The 25,010-nt window shown below is 39.6% G+C and overlaps 1 protein-coding gene across 2 annotated transcripts in view; it reads left to right on the plus strand.

Annotated features, from left to right (window-relative positions):
• The window catches only part of ATP9A (ATPase phospholipid transporting 9A (putative)), a 122,873-nt gene that overhangs the window by 1,170 nt on the left and 96,693 nt on the right, over nt 1-25,010 (plus strand). The window lies entirely within an intron of this gene.

The following is a 25,010-nucleotide window of genomic DNA, read 5'->3' on the forward strand; positions in this document are numbered from 1 at the left end:
CCTTTCCGGAAATGACTTATTTTATTTATTTATTATTTATTAATTGGATTTATACGCTGCCCCTCTACGAGGACTTGGGGCGGCTTACAACATATTAAAAAAAAACAATGAAAACATCTTAAATCCAAGTATATTACAAATCAATCACTCCATTCACACAGCAAACATACATTTCCTTCGTTCCTTAATTAATGGCTGATTTCTCTAAGGGTTTATTGTATAACAATTTCTGGAAGGGTTATTGTGTAACTGCATTCCCCCAGGCTTCCATCAGGAACCACTGATCTAGAGTTGTTGGTTGTTGTTGTTTTACCTGGGTTGCTGGATATTTTCTGCCTTTAACATTCCCTTTGAAGCTGTCAAATGAAATGGCATATTCCTTTCCTGGTGGTTTCCCTGATTTCTTTGTGTAGCAGGCCTGAAGTTCAAGTCATCATAGTGGTTGGCCTTCAAGAATAATTTATACTTCCTAGGAGACGCCTTTTTTTGTTTCTGAGTCAATGTGTACCATTTGTTGTCAGGCACATTTTATAAGCCCATATTTGCATTGTGTGGAAAAGAGACACATAGAGGGTAAAATGAAAAACAGGAATGTTGAATGCTGTGTACAAATGCAATTGATAAATGTTAAAACACCAGGTTTCATTGCATAAAAATGTCTGTTTCATTAATTATTCTGCTTTTGGGGGGGGGAAGTACTGTACCTAAAACCAGGTAACCACCTCTTGTATGGAATTAAAATATATAAATCATTCACAGTAAACAGGTATATCATATATGTTCAAATATATAGGACTCTGTTAAATAAATGCACTGTTTACTTTGATTTGTGAGATGAATATGTATGAGGTGAAAGTCCTAAGCTGTTCAGTTATTGCACATAAAAGTCATCAACAAGATTCAATCTAAAAAGCAAAGGGCAAATCTGTGCAAAAGGTAAGGTCCTTTTCAAGCCAAGCTCCACTGATAGTGGGTGTTTTATCATCTCTCTGTGTTTTTCTTGGCTGGCTTACAAAAATAGTTTGGCATTTCTTATTGCCAGTATATATAAATGAGGGAGAAATGGGAAAAGATGTGGCTGCTTCATTTGTGCTTCATTGTGCTCTGTAACACCTTTTTGAAATAAAGTTTAAATTATTGTACAATTAGAAATCAATGCATTCCTGTTTTTTTAGTTTTGGGAGAGGCATGAATAAACTTTATATATTATTAAGACCTACCCTTGCCCAACTTCAAATAACCATTTTTGGAATGAGGGTTAAGAAATGGAGGGTGCCATTACAATTCAAATATCTGCCAGCCTGGAGAGCTTCAAGACAAGATTAGACAAATTCATGGATGCCAAGTGTATCAGTGGTTATTGAAATGGATGTCCACGTGCCGCCTCTATATTGGTTGAGGCAGGCAGGATTCCCTTGAGTACCATTTGTGGGGGGTCAATGAAAAGGGAGGGTTTTTGGTTTTCTGCTCAAGATCCCCATGTATAATTGGTGGCCCACTGTGTGACACAGAATGCTGGACTCGATGGGCTTTGGCCTGATTCAGCATGGCTCTTCTTATGTTCTTATGTTCTTAGTAATATGGAGGGAACAATAGCTACATCCTCTTGGCTAATAACCCTAAGTTGTCCTGAACCTTTGTACTTTGTTTTAGTGATTTTTCAATTCCCAGAATTCTAAGATTTGCTATATCAATTGGGAAATTCTGGGACTTGAAGTTTGCACATCTGAAAGTTACAAGGGTGGGATATAGCACTCTGTTGGATGTTGATTAATAATGTGCCATTTGGTCAGTTTTGACTCTTGGCAACCACTAAATATATTTTGTCCATTATGCTCTGTCACTAACCTGGTTCTTCCAATAGTTAACTCCTCAGTTCTATAACTAAGTCCATCCCCTTTATTTGCTGGTCATCCTGTTCTCTTTCTACCTGCCCAGTATCTGACTCTTCTCCAGAGAGCTAGATCTTATGTCTAGAGTAACATAATTTGAGCCTAGTCATTCATGACTTGACTAAGAACTGAGCCATCTATCCTTCTAAGTGCTATTGCTATTACTATTGTTTGATGATCCATTTCTTTATTTCCTTGCCTGATCACAATATTACAGTTCTATGGAAAACTAAGTTCTATATGCCATTTAGCATTCCCTATGTCCCTCCTCTACTTGTAGAAGCATCTCTTTCTCACATATGCTGTGGAGTAGCTAGAATTGAAATGATCATCTAAGTGATGATCATTCACTAAGTCAGGCCTGAAAATGATCTTTTACCTTTTTGTATTCAGGCCTGCCATATTTTCTACTGTGGGAAAATGAGAGGGCGGATTATATGGAGTAGGTGATATGCAGTAGTCTAAACAACATTCTTTCTAGGAAGTCAAGGCCGCTGTGTTCTGCAGTGGGAGGCATCTTCAGTTTTGGGTGGTGCCTGATTGGATTGTGTGATGGACATGTGGGTGCTGGGCAGGGACTTGAACTTTTGTTTGGGAGGAGAAAATCCAGGAGCTTTCAGATTTGGGTTTTCCCAGATGTTGCCAACATGACATCTGTAATCAATTGTAACTTTGAGGAATTTCTAGCCTCGGAATTTTATTTCATTTGGGGGTGTTTATTGAAACACTGACATTAAGGTATAAGAAGTCTACCTTAGAATTGAATAGGAGTTAGATGAAAGGGAGTTGATACTATCTTGTTGTCTTTTGTTCCAAGATGTGAAGTTTCTTGGGTTTTCCTTCAAAGGCTGACTCATAAACCATTGCAGTAGTACACACTGCAGTTTCCTGAATACCTAAAAGACTAAAGAGCACATTGAAGTGTAGTAAACATATTACAGCTAATAGCTCATCATAAGGATGGGTCTATTGTTAGGGATATAATAATATCAAGCATTTGAAAATAAATAGCTGAGTGAAGTGGATCAATCTATTGACATGAAAAGCAAACCTCCTGATTATGAAATGTGTAGGCCAATTAGCACTCAATTGTTACAGTTCTCTTTCTGAGGATTATATAACTTCCACTGGTATTTTCACTAACTCTGTGTATCTTGCCTTGTTAAGTAAGGCTTGCAGTAATTATATTGTTGTAACCTTGGCTCCAATACTCTTAGTTACAGGCTGGAGCAGATGTCTTCAATTTTGGCAACTTTAAGTTCTTCAATTCCCAGAATACTCTAGTGGACTCCAACTCTCAGAATTCTGTAGCCAGCATAGCTGGCTGCAGAATACTGGGAGTTGAAGTCCACAAGTCTTAAAGTTGCCAGGTTTGAGGACTCCTGGGCTGGAGAGTCTCGTTGTTCCATCTGGGTTTTGAAAGTTATCTTTCCTGTAACCATCAAGAACTGTTGAGAACATAGAACTGTGTTGCTACATTAATGTAGCACTATTATTTTTTCCTCAACTGTCTATCTTCCTGGCCTCTGGGGATTTTTTTCTTTTTATATTGGTTGAATTTCAGAAGACCACCTTAACTTTAATTGTTTCACTTTATTTCCAATACAGATGAAAACATCTTATTGATAAGCATCATTAGTTTGATAACTTTTTGGTGAACTGAAAAAGCCTCAAAGTAGACAACCAAGCCAGTTATTATTTCTAACACTTAGTAAAAAGAATTTTTAAAGGTTATTCAAATTACAAAGGGCACGTACTCCTTTAGCAAAGTCACCTCCGCCTAAGCTTGAAGGATAGGAAAGGCATCTTATAAGACAACACCTGTAGTGTCTATGGCCCATAAATATATACAGTAGTACCTCAACTTACAAACTTAATTTTTTCCGTGACCAAGTAGAAAAGTTTGTAAGAAGAAACAATTTTTCTCATTGGAATCAATGTAACATGCGTGCAATGGAGGAAATCACAGGGAGGGTGGAGGCCCTGTTTCCTTCCAGGAGATTCTTAGAGAGGCCCCATGGAGGCTTCTCTCCACCTTTTCCGGCCCTGTTTCCTCCCAGGAGATTCCTAGAAAGGCCCCACAGAGGCTTCTCCCTGCCTTTTCCAGCCCTGTTTCCTCCCAGACGATTCCTCGAAAGGCCCCACAGAGGCTTCTCCCTGCCTTTTCCGGTCCTGTTTCATCCAAGGAGATTCCCAGAGAGGCTTCATGGAGGCTTCTCCCTGCCTTTTCCAGTTACAGTTTTGGAGGGTTGGGTTTGTAAGTGGAAAATGGTTCTTGATAAGAGACAAAAAAAATATTGAACACCCAGTTCTTAACTAGAAAAGTTCATAAGTAGAGGCATTCTTAGGTAGAGGTACCACTGTACTTCCAAATTCCCAGTTATGGCTTGATCATTCCTCTTCCTTGCTCTATCAATCAATCTCAAAAGTATTGATCCAGTCTAAAATGTTGGCCTGAGTCTGGATCTCCTAATGTGTTTCTAATGTATTCATTTATTATAAATTTTTAAATCATTGTCATTTTTAGAACTGAAAAAGACTAGGAGGATGTATCTTTTTCATTCAAAAAAACTATCAGCAGTTACGCAAGCATTACATATCAAGTTTTGATAGCATCACTTCAGTTTGATATGCCTGTCCTGTTTATGGTAACCTTTTAAAAGTATGGTTTGTCACACAGTCAGCCAAATTTTCAGAGTGGATTTGGCCTTTTTGTCTGCCCAAGGACCTGAGCTAGGCAGTTGCCTTATGTCATCTTATACATAAGATACTGGGCTGTTTCAGAAGACAATACTGAATCCTCACTAGTCCCCAGTAGGACAAAAAATTTAGTCTGACTCAACTCAAAATGATGGTATTTAAAGTCTTAAAGGGGTTGAGATCAGATTACTTGATGGAATATTTCCTACCTAGATTTCAAGACCATCTTTGGAAAGATTGAAGTGAGGCAGGTAGTGATTAAAAGCAAGTGCTTTTCAATGATGAAATGTGTTTTGCTAATTTTTAGGCATAATTCAATGTCTTTTAACTGTTTTCAGTGTTATGGTTTTAATATAATATATTATGTAATATATGTTTGGTGCTTTGATGATCTGATTTACATCCTTGAAGATGTCTTGTTCTTTTTATATTTTTAAATAAATTCTGTAGTTTTACTGTTTCTTTTAGTGATGCAATTATTGTCTATCAATACTGAACTTGATTTTAGTCAAAAGCAGAGAAACAGTGCCATTATTTTGTTTATAAGCAATATGAAAATGTTGGAAGCAACTATATAAATTGGAATAGGAAGGCATTTCTCTTCAAAAATCAAGATATGAGTATATAAATACCCAATTTTCTCATACTGTATAAACATGGTATGGAAATGATATATTATGAATTCCAGTCTTGCATTTGCCTATCAAGGCACTATCATTGAACCCAATAATTTGCTTCTACATATAAATCTATGGAATTACACTCTTAATTGATTAATCAACATCTTCATTGACTGACTGCCATATGTGATGGGTTAAAGATGCAATCTGTGCCTACTCCTGGGATACACTGTAAATGATCTTAATCTCAGTGAGCTCCATGGTTCAATGAGGAGCTCCGGGAGTTGAAACGCCAGAAGAGACGTCTAGAGAAGCGATGGAGGAAGAGTAAGTCCGAATCCGATTGAACACTTGTAAGAGCTCATATTATGACTTACAAAGTGGCACTCAAGGCGGCAAGATGCGCGTATCATGCCACCTTGATTGCATCAGCGGAATCCCACCCGGCCGCTCTGTTCAGGGTAACCCGCTCCCTTCTTAACCAGGGGGGAGTTAGGGAGCCCTTGCAGAGTAGTGCCGAGGATTTTAACACGTTTTTCGCTGATAAAATTGCTCGGATTCGAGCGGACCTCGACTCCAATTGTAAAACAGAGTCAACTGACAACGAGTCAGTCGAGGTGACTGGGGCTAAACGTCTTTGTCCATCTGTCTGGGAGAGGTTTGACTTGGTGACACCTAAGGAAGTGGACAAGGCCATTGGAGCTGTGTGTTCCGCCACCTGTCTACTGGATCCGTGTCCCTCTTGGTTGGTTTCGGCCAGTCGAGAGGTGACACGGAGCTGGGTCCGGGAGATTGTCAACGCCTCCTTGGGGAGTGGGTCCTTTCCGGCTCCTTATAAGGAGGCACTTGTGCACCCCCTCCTCAAGAAGCCTTCCCTGGACCCAGCCATACTCAATAACTACCGTCCAGTCTCCAACCTTCCCTTTATGGGGAAGGTTGTTGAGAAGGTGGTGGCACTTCAGCTCCAGCGGTCCTTGGAAGAAGCCAATTATCTAGGTCCTCAGCAGTCTGGATTCAGGCCGGCTACAGCACGGAAACTGCTTTGGTCGCGTTGATGGATGATCTCTGGCGGGCCCAGGACAGGGGCTTGTCCTCTGTCCTGGTGCTTCTTGACCTCTCAGCGGCTTTCGATACCATCGACCATGGTATCCTTCTGCACCGACTAGAGGGGTTGGGAGTGGGAGGCACTGTTCTTCAGTGGTTCTCCTCATACCTCTCTGGTCGGTCGCAGTCGGTGTTAGTAGGGGATCAGAGGTCGACCTCTAGGTCTCTCCCTTGTGGGGTGCCTCAGGGGTCGGTCCTCTCCCCCCTGCTATTTAATATCTACATGAAACCGCTAGGTGAGATCATCCAAGGGCATGGGGTGAGGTATCATCAATACGTCGATGATACCCAGTTATACATCTCCACCCCATGTCCAGCCAACGAAGCAGTGGAAGTGATGGGCCGGTGCCTGGAGGATGTTAGGGCCTGGATGAGTGTCAACAAGCTCAAACTCAACCCAGACAAGACGGAGTGGCTGTGGATCTTACCTCCCAAGGACAACTCCATCTGTCCGTCCATTACCCTGGGGGGAGAATCACTGGCCCCCTCAGAGAAGGTTCGCAACTTGGGCGTCCTCCTCGATCCACAGCTCACATTAGAGAAACATCTTTCAGCTGTGGCGAGGGGGACGTTTGCCCAGGTTCGCCTTGTGCACCAGTTGCGACCCTACTTGGACCGGGAGTCACTGCTCACGGTCACTCATGCCCTCATCACCTCGAGGCTTGACTACTGTAACGCTCTCTACATGGGGCTACCTTTGAAAAATGTTCGGAAACTTCAGATCGTGCAGAATGCAGCTGCGAGAGCAATCATGGGTTTTTCCAAATATGCCCATGTTACACCAACACTCCGCAATCTGCATTGGTTGCCGATCAGTTTCCGGTCACAATTCAAAGTGTTGGTTATGACCTATAAAGCCCTTCATGGCACCGGACCAGATTACCTCAGGGACCGCCTTCTGCTGCACAAATCCCAGCGACCAGTTAGGTCCCACAGAGTGGATCTTCTCCGGGTCCCGTCAACTAAGCAATGTCGCCTGGCGGGACCCAGGGGAAGAGCCTTCTCTGTGGCGGCCCCGGCCCTCTGGAACCAACTCCCCCCAGAGATTAGAACTGCCCCCACCCTCCTTGCCTTTCGTAAACAACTTAAAACCCACCTCTGCCGCCAGGCATGGGGGAATTGAGATCCTCTTTCCCCCTAGGCCTTTACAATTCTATGCATGGTATGTATGTATGTATGTTTGGTTTTTATATTAATTGATTTTTAATCATCAATACCAAATTACTATTGTACACTGTTTTATTGTCGCTGTTAGCCGCCCCGAGTCTCTGGAGAGGGGCGGCATACAAATCGAATGAATGAATGAATGAATGAATGAATGAATGAATAAATAAATAAATAGTAGAATAGACCTATGCTGCACTTGCCCTTAATTTCTGATTAAAAGAAAGTTTCCCTTAAATCAAGTCCAATTCTTGGTGATACTATGGACATGTCCGTGTGGTACTGATACCAATACTGAAACGGATCACTCTGCTTTCTGGGATATTTTTTCAGTTTGCTAGTTTGATTTACACAGTAAGATAATTTTTGCATCCTAATGATCTTATATTTGGAATGATTAGGAAATAATCATTGGAATCACTGGAACACTAAGAACTGGGAAAAATAATAGAAAGATGGGCCACTGTTCCCAAAATACTCAATGAAAAACATCTATTTCTTATTAAAACAAAACACAAAGCAAAAAGGGAACATTTTAGTAATATCTGGGGTGGAGGAAACGTCCTTCATCAAGATATTTCTATAATAATATTCAATATAGAATTATCAAGAATGATTAGGGAATCCTGTGGAATAACAATTCTTTATCTTTCTTCAGTCTCTGATTTATTTCTGTAATGAAATGAACAGGACTTTCAGAGAACCTTAAAAAACTCAAGACAATTTGACTGAAAGTTTTATATTGTTTTGCTTCATCCAGAATAAAGGAGTAGGGAGCCTCCTGATTCTTGGATAGAAATTTTCATTTCTTAGAGAGATATACAAGTAAATGTTACTAATCCAAACAGATGTGCCTGGGCACTGGTTCAATAAAATAAAGATGATGTGAGAATAAGGAACTAAACAATGTCGGTTGGCGGGCCCAAGGGGAAGAGCCTTCTCTGTGGCGGCACCGGCCCTCTGGAACCAACTCCCCCCGGAGATTAGAACTGCCCCTACTCTTCCTGCCTTCCGTAAACTCCTTAAAACCCACCTTTGCCGTCAGGCATGGGGGAACTGAAACATCTTCCCCTGGGCATGTTTAATTTATATATGGTATGCCTGTGTGTATGTCTGTTAGTATATGGGGTCTTTTAAATCTTTTAATTTTAAATTTGTTAGATTATTTATGATTTGTTTCCACGTGTTGTGAGCCGCCCCGAGTCTTCGGAGAGGGGCGGCATACAAATCTAAGTAGTAAATAAATAAATAAATTAATTAATTAATTTCTACATGTTTAGGAGAATTGTCCTTTCCTTTGTAGTCTGATGTAGACCTTTGCTGTGCGCTTTGCTCCCAGCTACGATACATGAGGTCTTGTGTAGAATTTGTATTAAAAATTAAAGATTTTTTCCCATGAAGCTGAGTGAAATGTTTGAGCATCTTGGATAAAATCCATTTAGCATGTTTCATCTACAACTTTGAATCTTATTATGGAGTAAATTTAATTCAATTTAGTGAGAGTTTGAAAAAAAACCCCATGGCTTTGGGATGGTGATACTAAGCCCTATTTTTTGCAGCCCCTAAGAATTAGGCTCATGTTTAGTTATTGAAAATTTACTTTAGGCAAAGGAAAGTTACACAAATAGGGTCTCTACAAGGAGCTCCCTTTTGGCTTCTATTAGCAAGGAAAGATTTGTTGATGGAGATGGTAGTGTCTTCCCTTTGAGGTAGTCCAATGGACAATGCATGGATTCCAGGAGTGGTACTTTATTAATTGTAGGGTATAACAAAATCTGGAAAGTCTGCCCTCTTTTATATTAAAGAGACTCAGGCAGAGTTGTTTTGCCTTCTCCTGTCCCAGCATTGAGATGTCTCTTAATTTTTATTAACTGTTCCTGCCTACATTTTTCATGTCTTTCATCTCATGTCTTCATTCCTATATACAAGGTAGAATAAGATAATTAAGAGTGGTGACAGTTTAATTGGGTTATGGCTTGGAGATGGCACCCTCTACCATGATGGAAGCTCTGTTGGCAGGGCATAGTAAGGATAACACATCCCTACTCATATTCCTAGATCTTTCAACGGCTTTTGATGCTGTCAACCATGGCACCTATTTGTTATCTCTTGGTATACTAGACTGGAACAAATTAAACAGACACAGAATCCGGCAGAAAAGGTGGATAAGGTCATTTTATTATAGAAAGGTAAAAGAGGTCCTTACAAAAAAAAATTCCAATGACTGCTGCTTATTAAATTCAAGCTCTGTTTATGAATCACAGTTCAAATTTCTTATGTCACTCTCAGTTTAAATGTGATTCGCTTTTGAGCAGGGATACAGTCTCCATCTGCTCCTTATTTTTGTAAGGTTGTTACAAATCGTTGTTTACCTTGACAATATGAAAAGTATCTTTCACAGTGTCGTTCCATAACAGGGATGGCGAACCTTTTTTTCCTTGGGTGCCAAAAGAACGTGGGCGTGCACTATCACATATGCGCGAATGCCGACACCTATAATTCAATGCCTGGGGAAGGCAAAAATAGTTTCCCCTGCCCCCTGGAGACCCTCTGGAGGCCGGAAACGACCTGTTTCCCAACTTCTGTTGGGCCCAGGAGGCTCATGTTTCACCCTCCCCCAGGCTCCAAAAGTTTCCCTGGAGCCAGGGGGAGGGTAAAGAACCCCCCCCCCCCCCCCGAGGCTCTCTAGAAGCCAAAATGCCCTCCCAGAGCCTCTGTGCAAACAAAAAATCAGCTGGCTGGCACACACACATTCACATTGGAGCTGAGCTAGGGCAATGGCTCATGTGCCAGCAAATATGGCTCTATGTGCCATCTGTGGCATCTGTGCCATAGGTTCACCATCTATAACAAATTTAGGGGATTGGAGGCTGGGAGAATGGTTCTGAACCTTAAACATATGAAGAACGCTTGCAGGAATTGGGTATATCTAGTCTAGTGAAAAGAAATCGGAGTGACATGATAGCACTGTTCCAATATTTGAGGGGCTGACACAAAGAAGAGCCGAGGATTCACCCTATTTTCCAAAGCACCAGAAGACAACAAGCAATGGATGGAAAATGAACAAAGAGAGAAGCAATCTTGAACTAAGGAGAAATTTTCTGACAGTAAGAACAACAGACCAGTGGAAAAACTTGCCTTCAGAAGTTGTGGGTGCTACAATACTGAAAGTTTTTAAGAACCGATTGGACAGCTACTCCTCTAGAATGGTATGGAATGGATATACTGCTTGAGCAGAGGATTGGACCAAAAAACTTCCAAGGTTCTTCCCAACTCAGTTATTCTGTTATTCTGTTTCAAAGAATAGCATTGGGGAATAATGCTGCATGTTATAACCACTGTTCTGCAAGCTGATACCAGTCCTATTTTATCCTCCATGCTTGAGAGGATATTATGCACTGCAGGGATGAATGTTTTCTGCATCTTTTTTGGCAACCTCTGACCTAGTTACTGTTCTGCAAAGTTACTGATCCATTGCTTAGATTATTGTAATGCTTGTATCATTATAGATTTCATGACACTAGAGCCAGAGGTGAAATTCAGCAGGTTTTGACAGTTTTTGGAGAACTGGTAGTGGAAATTTTGAATAGTTTGGAGAACCAGCATATACCACGTCTGTCTGATCCCAGTGTAGGGCGGGAATGGAAATTTTGCAATATCCTTCCCACTTTACTGTTCTGCCGGCATGTCTCAACTACCCATAATTACAGGGTAATTAGTCCAGGAAGACACACACCACACGATAAAAGGAAAACCCAAAAGTTTTCATAAACAGAAAAACAGAAAGAGCTCCCTTTTTAAATGTCAAAGGGATTTCCTGGTACACACAAGGCACAGGTTAAATGCAGTCCAATTGCTCACCCAATAACTGGGAAATTGAGTCCAATTCTAAAGTCCAGAGAGTCCACACACACAATCCTGAACAGCAAAAACCACGATCTTGACAAAACAATGAATCAGATAAAGTGCCATAAGGCTAAAACACCAGGCTGCACCTTAATCTGTAGCACTAATTACAGCAGCCCCACCCAACCACAGGTGGCCTCATTTTCTCTTGTAATAATCCTTCAGTTGTTTTCTCCTATGTATCACTCTACGCATGCATGGATGTGTCATTAATTCTTGTTCAGAATCCAGGGATGATACAGATGATTGATCTCCTCCTGGGCTGTCTACCAAAGTCCCCTCTTCCCTGTCACTCACGCTTCCTTGGTCAGAGGAGGCTTCATCGGCAGATTCCATTGGGAACAAAACAGGCCTGCGGCATGTGGATGTTTTCCCCACATCCACCTGCACATTCCTTGGGGCAGGAGCTGGGCCAGAGCTAACCACAACAAGTCCGTTATTTTATATTTATAAATCCAGTATATATTATAGTCAATTTGTATTAAGTAAAGCTTCCAATTCAAGTATCAAATGTTTTTTTTCTTTAAAATAGGGTATCATTCCAAAAACCACATCCCCTTTTAAATCTTCCAAGAAAAAACTTTTGATTTTCCTCCAAGTCCCCAAATGTTTTTCCCCACAATTTTAGCATGCTTGACCCGCTGCTAATCTTTAGCTTCTTTGTTTCTCCCCCTCAGACCTTTGGAGGGTTGTTTTGAAAAGCAAACAGTCCTTTATATCTCAGATTGCAAATCATTCACTTTTCCTCTTGTTCTGTCTTGTTACCATATTTTTAGGAATATAAGATCCACCTGAGTATAAGATGCACCTTAGTTTTTTGGAGGAAAATAGAGAAAGGAATCTGCTTACCAGGTATTCATCTTGCTACGTCCTTAGTCTGGTCAGCTTCAGCACATTATTTTATCCCCTAGTTAAGAGCTTTAAAAAACCTTTATTCTCAGATAGTAACAAGGAAAGAGCTTGCAAGCCAGTAAGAGCTGGGAACATCATTAGCACCTGGAAAGAAACAGTTGGAGCAACTGGAGCAATGAAAAAACCCCTGCAAAGACTTGGAAAACATTCTTCTTTGCAGAGAGTCAACAATGAAAGGCAAGTGGATAAGAACTGGGAACATCATTAGCACCTGGTTAGGGCTGGAAAGAAACATTTGGAGCAAGTTACACCAATGGGAAAAAAAACCTGCAAAGACTTAGGGCTTGAAAAACATTCTTTACAGAGAGTAAGAATGAAAGAACATTAATAGAACCTGGTTAGGTCTGAAAAGAAACATCTGAAGCAAGTAAAGCAATGAAAAAAACCCTACAAAGACAGGATTTGGAGAACATTTTTGGCAGAGAGTAACAATGAAAGAGCTTGCAAGCCGGTAAGAGCTGGAAACATCGTTAGCACCTGGTTAGGGCTGGAAAGAAACTTACTCCGAGCAAATTAGAGCAATGAAAAAAACGCTGCAAAGACCTAGTGCTTGGAAAACATTCTTCACAGAGAGAAACAATGAAAGAGCCTGCAAGATAAGAGCTGGGAAGATTGTTAGCAGTTAGTTAGGGCTGGGGGAGAGCTACATTCAGAGTATAAGACACACCCTAATTATCACCCTCTTTTAGGGAGGAAAAAAGGTGTGTGTCTTATATGCTGAAAAATACAGTAATTCTGGTTTTCCTTCAGCTTTGTGGCAGCCAAGTTTACTTCCGCAGCTCTGCACTGTTGGATAGGGGCTTGCCATCTCAGGGAGCAGAAGTTCCATCTCCCCTCTTCTCTACTGGTGGTCCCCTTTTGCTTCACTCCCTCTACAGGGGGGGCTTAGGTCTGAATTTTGGACCCACAGGCATGGAGTGTTTGGAGTCAGCCATGGAGGTCACAGTCCTGGCTTCTGATCTAACCAAGGGAAGAACGGGAAGTCCCTAGCCTTTCTCTGCATCTTGACTGGCAATTTGCTAAGGCTTTTAGTGTGGTTAACAAAATAATGTAAATTATTCTATGCGCAGTATGTGACATGCTGCTCAGGAAATGCTCCACCTAATTGAGGTGGAACTCACTTTAACTAATATTTATTTATTTGTTTGTTTGTTTGTTTGTTTATTTGCTTGCTTGCTTGCTTGTCTGTCTGTCTGTCAGATTTCTATCTATCCATCTATCAGATTTCTATGCCGCCTTTCTCCTGGTGGCTCACAGTAAACCATTACAAAACATGAAGAAATCTAATAGTAAAGTACTCTAAAAATGCTAAAAACACATGGAAATCTAAGTTAAGTTATATTCTAAAAATATCCAATTCACTTTGGAGTTGATAATGCTTTCCTTTACAGTATTTTGTTTCTGTCCTGAATGCATTTTTAATTGCACAAATAATTTCAGCATCCTGTGTGCAAAATTGCATCTTTTTTTGAGAGAGATGGAATGTGTATTGGAAAGTATGGGGGTGAAAAAAACACAACTCTGTAAAGGAAACTGGTAACTTTACTAGAAGTAAAGCAAACCATCCCAATCTGGCAGATTGAATGAAAAAGTCAATTGTGTGTATGTGCAGATTGGGCAGATTTTGTACGCAACCCAAGAAGGCTCCACAATAAGTTCCCTTATGCCAGAATTGAATCTAGCCAGTCATATTTCATCAGTGCAATGATCAGCTCACTAAGGAACACATGATATGTGCCCTACTTCGACCCCTCTATTCCCTCAAAAAAGCCATTATGTATATTCTCTGATGATTGAGAGTTAAGAAAAGCTTCCTAGCAGAAAGGGTCTTGCTTAGAAAAATGATGAGCTTGCCTTTTTAAAACTGAGGATAGACAGAGAAAGCATGGTGGAGGCTTTAACTTAACTTCAGCTTTGACTGAGCAAAGGGTTGGATTTCCTCTAGTTCAGTAGCCTAAACATCTGCTTTCCCCTCTAGAAATCTGTTTCCAAAATTGGGTAATTTGGCAATGGTGCTACTGATTGCAACCCATTTCAAACCTGTGCTACTTTTGTAGGTCTACTGTACACCCATCAGTTTCTTTTCAGAATACCCAAAGTTGTACTGAGTGTAAAAGAGGAATAACTATAATAAACAAACAGGCAAAAAACAAATTAAAAAACTAAAGTGAGGAATAAGGAAGGCATGGGATAAGTAAATGACAAGAAATGATAGCCAATGCCATTCATTATAGCTCTCCATTTCATGTAACCAATCCATGTCCATACAGTGGTACCTCTACCTATGAACGCCTCTACTTGCGAACTTTTCTAGATAAGAACTGGGTGTTCCAGATTTTTTTGCCTCTCCTTAAGAACAATTTTCCACTTACAAATCCGAGCCTCCAAAACTGTAACTGGAAAAGGCAGGGAGAAGCCTCCTTGGGGCCTCTCTAGGAATCTCCTGGGAGGAAACAGGGCCAGAAAAGGTGGGGAGAAACCTCCATGGGCCCTCTCTAGGAATCTCCTGGGAGGAAACAGGGCCTCTACCCTCCCTGTGGTTTCCCCAATCACACATATTATTTGCTTTTACATTGATTCCTATGGGAAAAATTGCTTCTTCTTACAAACTTTCCTACTTAAGAACCTAGTCACAGAACGAATTAAGTTTGTAAGTTGAGGTACCATTGTACCAGCTTTTTTCTTCAAATTTCTTACTTCTTTTTGAGAACATTATCATCTTCATATAGCCACAGCTTTCTTAATCTTTTCCTTCCTCTGCACCAATTCACTGCTTTTTCATATAGGTTTCTTTATTCATCTCGATAGACTTCTTTTATCATATTCACTCACTTATATATTCACATTCATTTAACACCTATTTTTTTCTTGCTAAATCCTAACTCTTATTTTAAAATGTGTTAATTCTTACTTTCATTCAACTCTTTATGGGTTTTTTTTTCTGAGATACCCAATCCATATAATAAAATGGGCTGAGGCATACTGTTATTCACAGCCATTTTCACTTCTTTCAACAAATCTAATTACCCTGACAGATCATCTTCCTTTCTGTCAGCATAGGCACATCTTAACATTTTCATTTTCTCCATTTTGTCTGATTTAAAGAAAACTTCATGGAACAGCTGGTTTTCAATCTATTAATATTTGCAATTAGAATGCTGCAGTTTCTTGCAGCTTTGAAACCATTGTTAGATTTTCTACAGGATAAGGAGAAATGAAGTTTTGATTTGGGGATTTGAGGATTAAATCCAATTTGACCAAACAAAGATTGTGGACCATGATTTGTTTAGTTACAGGCATTTATATGTTAGATTACACTGATTGAGGGTATTTGAAAAAAAGTGCTTTCAAATAGTAGTTATTAACATTTTAAAAGTTTTTAGATACTGATATTATTAAACTTAGAGCTTTTATAATTTTCTCTGCCCTGAAATACTGTAGTCACAGGTCACTTTTTGTGTGTTATCATGTTTTTGAGTTTGGGTGTGTTACTTTTTAACTTTTCTCTTTTATCCCCTCCTCCTTTACTTTACCCCTTTGTGTTACTTTGTATTTTATTGTTTCTTTGAAACTTAATAAAGCTAAGAGGAAAAACCTGCTATCTCTAATTTCTTTGTGTTGGAGATCTTATAACAGACATAGCAGGCTAGTTAAAGATGACTTGTTGGCAGGAGGCTACAATGGCAGCTAGTTTCTTAGAAGGCTGTTGTTTACTGTCACTTCCTAAAATCTTCAAGGCAGATAACAATAATGGCAAATAGCCTTAGATGTATTATTTGTAACAAGACTGTTTTGCCCTAAGGGGAAGTGCTCATACTTAGGCCAAATACTTTTTTGTGTATTTTCAGCAGTTGAAAGCTGCATGATAAGTTTTGACGCCTGGCGTATAAATATTTAAAATTCGTTTACACACTGCTGTTTTTAAGAATGTTAATCTCATTTGAAAGCCAAAAAGTACCTCATTTTTATGATGTTCAACTTGTCCAATAGCAAATGTTTCCTAAGAGAACAAGAAGCAAGGGTAAAAAAGTAAAAACACAAAATCAACTATGTGACAGCCTTTTAAGTATTTGAACAAACCTTTCATGTTGCTTTTTATCCTCTTGAGGTTAAACATAATTCAATGCCTTCTACTTGTTCTTGTTTCTTCTGTGGTGGATTATATCTCGCAATCCAGAGTTAGTAGAACTGCTAATCCTGGGCAAAATGTGATGGAGACTTTCTTATATATCATTTCTTAGGTATACTGTGGTGGCAAGTTTCTGATACCCACCTCAAAAATGTAATTGCTACAAGAGAAGAGTAGAAGACATAAGTATCTGGTATATGCCATGGTGGTATTTTAATATCATGACATTGTCATGCAAATGATGCAATTTACATGTGTTATTTTGAAGTTATTTATTTATTTATTTGTTTGTTTGTTTGTTTGTTTATGTAGTTAGTTAGTTAGTTAGTTGGTTAGTTAGTTAGTTATTGATTTATATGCCGTCCCTCGCTGAGGACTCTTATACCCTGCTTTTATTATTTTTATAAGTATCTCAAGACCGTAAACATACCTGTCAACTCGTAAAGCATCCCTGACCTGCTCATGATTTAATTAGGGCATCCGCCGGAACCCTGACAATATCGATTTTTCGTTCCTCTTCCAGTTTTCTCTACAACAACTGTGGGGTGGGGTGGGCAAAGAGATTGCGACTGATTCAAAGTCACCCAGCTGGTTTTCCTGTCTAAGGTGGGACTAAAACTCACTTTCCCCTCCCCCACAAACACATTAGAGAAGCACACTTCATGTGTGTTATGATAACATCAAACAATGGCATGGCTTTATGTATGGGCAACAGACATCATCTCGCCATTTTGTACTCTGTGCAATGACATCGTGATTTGGGGACATCGTGTTTACAGTATGTCATTGTGACATTTTACCAATCCTATTTATCCCTGCTAATTTGACCCCTAGGACAATCATTAAGTGTTGAACCTCATGATTCTTGACAAATGTATCTTTTTCTTTTATGTACATTGAGAGCATATGCACCAAGACAAATTCCTTGTGTGTCAATAAAGAATTGGCTTGGCCAATAAAGAATTCTATTCTATTCTATCTAATGTTCTATAGATGATTCTGCTATTAAAGTTGTAGAAACATACTGTTCCTAAAAAAAACACCCTATAACTTTTTATTTGGCTAATGTGAATTCCTAGTATTCACATCCAGCAAAGTCCCAACAAACAGTCTTTCAAGGGTGAATTGCAAACACCATTATCAGTCCTTGGATAGCTGCTAGCCTGATAGCTTCTTGGTGCAATGCTGTACAGGGAAATACTAGGAGTCTTTGTGAGGTATGAACTCAGATAAGCACATCTTCACAATAATATGCAAACTAGTTGTCTGCTGCAAACCCCCCTCCCCTTTTGCTTCTATTTATTCCCCAGCCAGGGCAGGGCTGTTCATCCCCTGGTGCTTTTACTCATGAGCTGACCTCTGTTCCTTAAGCTCTGCACATTCACACATTGGGAACAGACTCAAGCTGTTCTTCAGCCCCACTTATCTCCGACTCCAAAGATAGGCCAGTCATCTGGGAGGTCGGACGCTACCACTAAGAGAGACGGCTTAGGTGGGTGGGGGAAGAAGAGGCAGTGGTGGCGGGCGGCAGTAAGGCTCAGCTTCAAGTGGAGCGTACCAACGCTCTGAGAATTAAAGGGGAGGGATCAGGAGGCTGGGGCGGAAATGGAGCTTTTATTTAAAGAAGCAGGACAGCTGGGGTGGGGTGGGGGAGGAGGAGAGTTAAAACACATAGTATTGTACATCGGAGGGCCACAGGAAAACCCATGGTGTTCAAAAAAACCACAGAGTAATTTTCATTAATATTTTTTGAAAACCCGTGGTATAACCTTTCCGCAAAAGTCGGACCCGCGAAAGTCAAGGGACCATTGTAGTGTGAATCTCTGGGGGCAGTTGATTCCATGGGGTTGGATCCGCCACAAAGAGATCCCGCCAACTGACATTGCTTGGTGGATGGGATCTGGAGAAGGCCAATTCTGTGGGCCCTTACTGGCTGTAATGAAGCAGGATGGAGGAGGCGGTCCCATAAATAGTCTGGACCTGAGCCATTTAGGGCTTTAAAGGTAATAACCACACCTTGAATTGCGTTCGGAGACTGACTGGCAACCAATTCAGCTTGTGTAAAGTTGGAGTAATACAGGCATACCTTGGTACACCTGTTACTGCCGATACATTTTGCACTAGGTGAAGTCTTCAATCACTCTTCAAGGGTAGCCCCATGTAGAGCACATTGCAATAGTCAAGAAAAGTATTATTCCAGAAAGGTACAGATTAGTTGTCCTTTAAACTTGTATTATTGCTTTAATGCTTTTTTCCTGTGATGTACATAGTGCACCATTCCAGCAATAATGGAAATGCCATTAAATTTAAGTGGTATTGGCAGGAGTCTGAAGCAGGGGTGAAATGCCTGCTTTGGATGTATCGATAGCTGTAGCTACCGGTAGTTTGGAGAACTTGTAGCAGTGGCAGCACAAGGCTCTGCCTACCCACCCAGACATTGTCATTTTCTGTTTTTTAACCCTCTGTGTATGCACAAAGCTTTCTGTTCATGTGCAGAAGGTGAAAAAGTGTGCATGATGGGGACGTGTGTGCAAAGCATGTGAAAAAGTGCATGTACTTCTGAACCAGTAGGGAAGGTAAGTAGATTTCACAATTTGTTTGAAGGCAGATTACTCTTCAAAGTTCAGCTTCTATTATTACACATATGATATTAAAAGAACACAGGTGAACAAGAATTAATTGCTACTCTGTAATTGTGCATACAGTGTTTTCTTTCCATGGTGAACGCTGAGGCTTATTTGGGAGAAATTTCTCTGTTATTTCTCTTAACTGAAGAGTTGGGTCTTATGGTGGCCTCCATATCTTTTCAGAATGTAAATCCCACATGCCTTTGATAAGCATACAAGTCAAATAAATAGATAGATAGATAGATAGATAGATAGATAGATAGATAGATAGATGATAAGAATTGAAATATGGGATTATATAATATTTGGGGAGTGGCTGCTAGTATTTTAGAAGAAAAAAATTAAAATCAGGATTGATAGCTAGAGATGTGAGTTGAAAAAAAAGATGGGTGGCCAATAAATTTTGTAAGTAAATAAAAAGGAAGGAAGGAAGGAAGGAAGGAAGGTTATCAGACTAAAGAAAAACATATAGTTTTTTGAGTCTCTCAAGATGAGGAAGACAATAGCCAAGTGTCCATTGACATGGATAAGCAAGAGCAGAAGGACTAGAATTTAAAACTGGAAGCAGGGACCTATATATAGATTGCCTTCTATGTAAGAGGCAGATCTGCTTATTCAAAGACATAGTATATATAGTCTTTTTTCTTTTCTGCATAAAGAAACTACTCTAAGAGTGACCTGTTTATAAGACTTCTGTCAAGAAGCAGGTTCCTGAACATGGGGTTAAGTGTTTGGAGAATTAAGATTTATTGTTGCAACAGGTACTGTGAAATGTTCCTCTCCTTCAATCTATTGACCTTCTCTCCAGGTATCTTTTTCGGTCTTGTCATTATCTTCTTTTTTCTTCTCCTTGTAAACACTTACTTGACAGTGCAAGCTGTCAGTGGTATTTAGTACACCTCTTCCACATCATTGTCTGGTGGCAAATTGTACTGGTGAAGGATGTGAGTAGATTCAAGGAGCTCTTAGCAGGAGCCCAACCTCTTTGAACTGGGTTACTAATTATATTTAAAAATCTAAAATCCCGATGAGCTGAATTAATTCCTCTGGGATCTTCTGGCAATTCTGACAAACTTTAGTGCTCATTTAATGAATACAGTTTGTAGGTATTTTAACAGTAGAGTCATCTTTGCTAAACATAGATGGAAGAAAGAACGCATGCAAACAGCACATTTAGTGTCAGGGCAGAAGTTTTATTCTAACATTGACGTTATTGGTATTCCATTATTTCCTAAAACGGAGAATGCAGATTAATGGAAATGAGAAGAGCAAGTACCAGTATTTGAATCTTGTCATATAAACACTTGAAAAAAAAACGAGTTTTAAGTTCTCCCAAAAAGGTAGTACTCATCACACAAAGGTCATGTTCAAGGACAGAATATGCTGTTATGAAAATTGATACATTCTCTGTGGTAATGGGTAATGGCTGAATAAGACAACTAGACACAAGAACAGTTTTTTTTCCTGAATGCCATCACTCTACTAAACAAATAATTCCCTCAACACTGTCAAACCTTTTACTAAGTCTGCACTTATAATTCTACTAGTTTTGTATTATCATTCCTATCATCCTTTTCCTCCCACTTAGGACTGTATGACTGTAACTTGTTGCTTGCATCCTAAGATTTTTATTAATATTGATTGTTTCTTCATTGCTTATTTGACCCCTATGACAATCATTAAGTGTTGTACCACATGATTCTTGACAAATCTATATTTTCTTTTATGTACACTGAGAGCATCTGCACTTTATTTGGCCAATAAAGAATTCTATTCTATTCTATTCTATTCCATTCTACTCTATTATGTTCTCTCAGGGGTGTTGTAATTCTTTCTTGTAGATCCAGCTTTTAGGACTAGATAGCCAGTTTGGCATAGTGGTTAAGGCAGTGGTGGGATTCATTTTTTTTTTACTACTGGTTCTGTGGGTTAAAGGGTTAAATAAGGTCCAGGAGGGAAGTGTTTTTAATAGGAAAGTGAACACAAGAACAAGGGGACACAATCTGAAGTTAATTGGGGGAAAGATCAAAAGCAACATGAGAAAATATTATTTTACTGAAAGAGTAGTAGATCCTTGGAACAAACTTCCAGCAGACGTGGTAGATAAATCCACAGTAACTGAATTTAAACATGCCTGGGATAAACATATATCCATCCTAAGATAAAATACAGAAAATAGTATAAGGGCAGACTAGATGGACCATGACATCTTTTTCTGCCTTCAGACTTCTATGTTTCTATGTTTCTATGGGTGTGGCTTGGTGGTTGTGGCAGGGGAAGGATGCTGTAAAATCTCCATTCCCTCACCACTCCAGGGGAAGGTTACTGCAAAATCCCTATTTCCTCCCCCTGATTTGGGACTCTGGAGGAAGAGGGCAGGGCCAGTCAGAGGTGGTATTTACCAGTTCTTCAAACTATTCAAAATTTCCACTACCAGAACTGATCAGAACCTGCTGAATCCCACCTCTAAGTTAAGGCACCAGGATAGAAACCAGGAGACTGTTCTATTCCCATTTTAGGCACTATGCCCACTGGATGAGTTTGTGATTCATTCTAATTTTCTCCCTCCTTCCCGCTCTCTTGTGTGTGGAAATCTGGGGTAGAAGAATGGCCCTTCTTGAGCCTTGTGCATCAGATGCACCAACACTAGAGATGCATTCCTATTCTAAATGCAACATCCTTTTGTCCCTCTCCTCCTTCTTCCCTCTTTTATCATTGCCTGAGGCAGCCTTACAATTTTCTTTTAAACTGAAAATTAAAATATGCTGGCTTATCCCATATATAAATATTACAACTGGGATCATGGAACAAGAAAACAGCAGTGTTTAATCTCTTGCCTTTCATTAACTATTTCCTGTTAAAATATTTAGTTTAGAAAGTATTGACCTTACAAGGAAATCATGCTGGATTTGTTCTCAACAGGATGTCTGAAAATGGCTCTTGTGTAAGTTAATATTTCTGCTACTGGGTGAAATATTTCTTATTTAAACTAAGCTAACATTTCCTAGCTTATTCTTTACAACCGGGTAGATTTTTACAGCTGCTGCTTCTCTGGGGGAAAGAGGGAAATTTTTAGAGGTTTTTTTTACAAGATAAGATTCCTTTTACACTTATTTGCAAGTGGTGAAGTAGAAAGCAAGAAATGTGATATTTAATTTAAAAGAGAAAACAAGGACAAGATTACCTGGCGGGTTGATTGCTATTCCCCAACCAATTTCCTATTCTGCAGCTTGCAATTTCATGGAAAAATCTTTACAGTTGAAAGTGTTGAATCTTTCCTTAAGGAGAAATCATTTTTCTTCTAAGTGTTAGAATATTTAAGTACTGAATTGAGTATTGAGTAAATGATAAAGGTTTAGTGGAGAATATTTAATTGATGAGTGGGAGCCTCTTCACATGAGGGCTTTGTTCATTTTTTGCTTTCAACAGAAAGAGAGAGAGAGAAGAAGGAGAGGGAGAGAGAAGGAGAGAAAGAGAGGGAAAGAGAGGGAGGGAGGGAGAGAGAAAGGGGAGGAGAGAGAGAGGAAAAGAGAGAGGGAGAGAGAATGAGGGAGGGAGAGAGAGAGAGACAGACAGAGATGATATATACGTAGATTAGTGATGGTGAACCTATGGCACGGATGCCACAGGTGGCAGCAAAACCATATCTGCTGGCATGCGAGCTGTTGCCCTAGCTCAAGCCAAAGAAAAAAGAAAAAAGAAACATAGCTAAAATGAGAAAAGCCTGTCCTTTTTTTAGCAACCATAATTGGGACCAGCAACTCAGAAGTGTTCACTAAATGAAATTGCAACCATCCTTACAACCTTACTTCAGCTCTCCTTTGATTTACAGACTTGTGAAAGTCATAAAAATAATGATCTATCACAGAGTTACTCTTTCATTACCATTGTAACTGCAAATGGTCACTAAACAAGGCAATCAATAGAGCCAGGGTGGCGCAGCAGGTAGAGTGCTGTACTGCAGGCCACTGAAGCAGTCTGTAGATCTGTAGGTCAGCGGTTCAAATCTCACCACCGGCTCAAGGTTGACTCAGCCTTTCATCCTTCTGAGGTGGGTAAAATGAGGACCCGGATTGTGGGGGCAATATATGCTGGCTCTGTTAAAAAGTGCTATTACTAACATGTTGTAAGCCGCCCTGAGTCTAAGGAGAAGGGCAGCATAAAAATCAAATGGATAGATAGATAGATAGATAGATAGATAGATAGATAGATAGATAAATAAATCACTAAATGAGGAGAGAAATAAATTAAAAAATAATATGTTGAAGGAACATGAAGTGTCAGGTTAGATCTGATGTTTCAGCCCCCACACACTCTGCTGCATTTACACATTTACACACTTATTTAACAAAACACAGAGAAAACTACATAATTGTTACCTCCTCTGATTTTGAAAGAGATCTGTGGATCAACCAAGAATTTTGGAATCTGGGCATGTCTAAGATTTGTATTACTTGTTTCATTCTGCTGTAAAGCATGACCAGGAAAAAAAATCATGGTAAGTTATGATATAATATTTTATTAATGGAACGTGTTAATTTAGAATTATATAACCCTACAGAACATTTAAGTTTACTATTTAGGAAAGTGCTTGTGTGAATCTTAAATATTCTAGATTAATTAAAAATTTCCATAAATAATAAGTGGACCACTCATAGATTAAATCCACCCAATCCGAAATAAGATTGGTATTGAACCTGTAGTGAAGACTATTCACTCTTCAATGTCTTAAAGCAGAAATGGGGATTTATGGCCCCTTTATGACATGTGGACTTCAATTCCCAGAATTCCTAAGCATGGTTGGCTCAGGAATTCTGGGAGCTGAAGTCCTCAGATCATAAAAGAGCCACCATTCCTCACTCCAGAGATGAGTTCCTACCTGTTCTAACCAGTTCTTGGAACCATTAGTAAACCGGTGATGATGACATGGAGTCGGTTCTATTGATACTGGTTCCTGGTTGCCGCTATCTTCTTTTTGGCTACTGTGCATGTGCAGAAGCTGTGTTTTGGGCACTGCACATCCTTGCACATGCACACAAAGCACGCACAGCCATGCGGCATGGGAGGAAGCTAACTCTCTTAAAGGTACTGCTCCAGTTGGCTTCTGTAGCTTTTATCAATACAAACAGAGTAACAAAATACAGCAATTCACTTTTGCATTCCGTTGGCATTATGTCCATCTATAAACATTGATGGATTGTTTAGAGTAAAATATAATCACAAAATAACAGTTCTACCAGATTGTAACTGTGCCATTTTGTAACAATTATCCATATACAATAATACAGACTTCATAATAACACTGAACAAACTGTCCAAAAACTAGAATCACACTCTGACACCACTGCCTGGGCCCATAACCAATGATAGATTGTTTAGGGAAAAATATAACCACAAAACAACTTTAAGACAGCATATGGTGTGAGTCGTAATAGTAATGGACTGTTCAGACACAGAAACTAGAACAAAATATATATTATACGTAGTAACAAGGTAGAATAATCTCTTTACAGTTCTAATCACAAATACAATCTCAATATCCAATACAAGCCAGTTAACTTCCGCACATAGCTCTAGACATAAAGTAACTAACAGGGGGAAAAAACAACTCCCCCCAAACTGGAACTCCGTTGGCTCCCTCTTATGGTCAACTATAATCCACCTCTTAAAGATATATCATATAAACATAAATTCATTGTTTATAAGTATTGCAACCCAATACAGATGCATACAGGGTACTGACAAACATTGTAGTCAAATAAACCATGAAATAAAATGGGAGCCATAGTTACACCATAGCAACTCTATTATTCATTATAAAATTCTTTGAATCATTGCCCTCAAACAGTTTGAGCAAATACTAGAGTGGTTCAAACATATCAGTTTATGGGAAGAAAATTCAGAAAACAATTAATAGAAAATAACTGCCTTGACATAGTAGCAAGTGGAATTCACT

Source organism: Erythrolamprus reginae, chromosome 3 (genome assembly GCF_031021105.1).
Source record: "Erythrolamprus reginae isolate rEryReg1 chromosome 3, rEryReg1.hap1, whole genome shotgun sequence".
Lineage (NCBI taxonomy): Eukaryota > Metazoa > Chordata > Lepidosauria > Squamata > Dipsadidae > Erythrolamprus > Erythrolamprus reginae.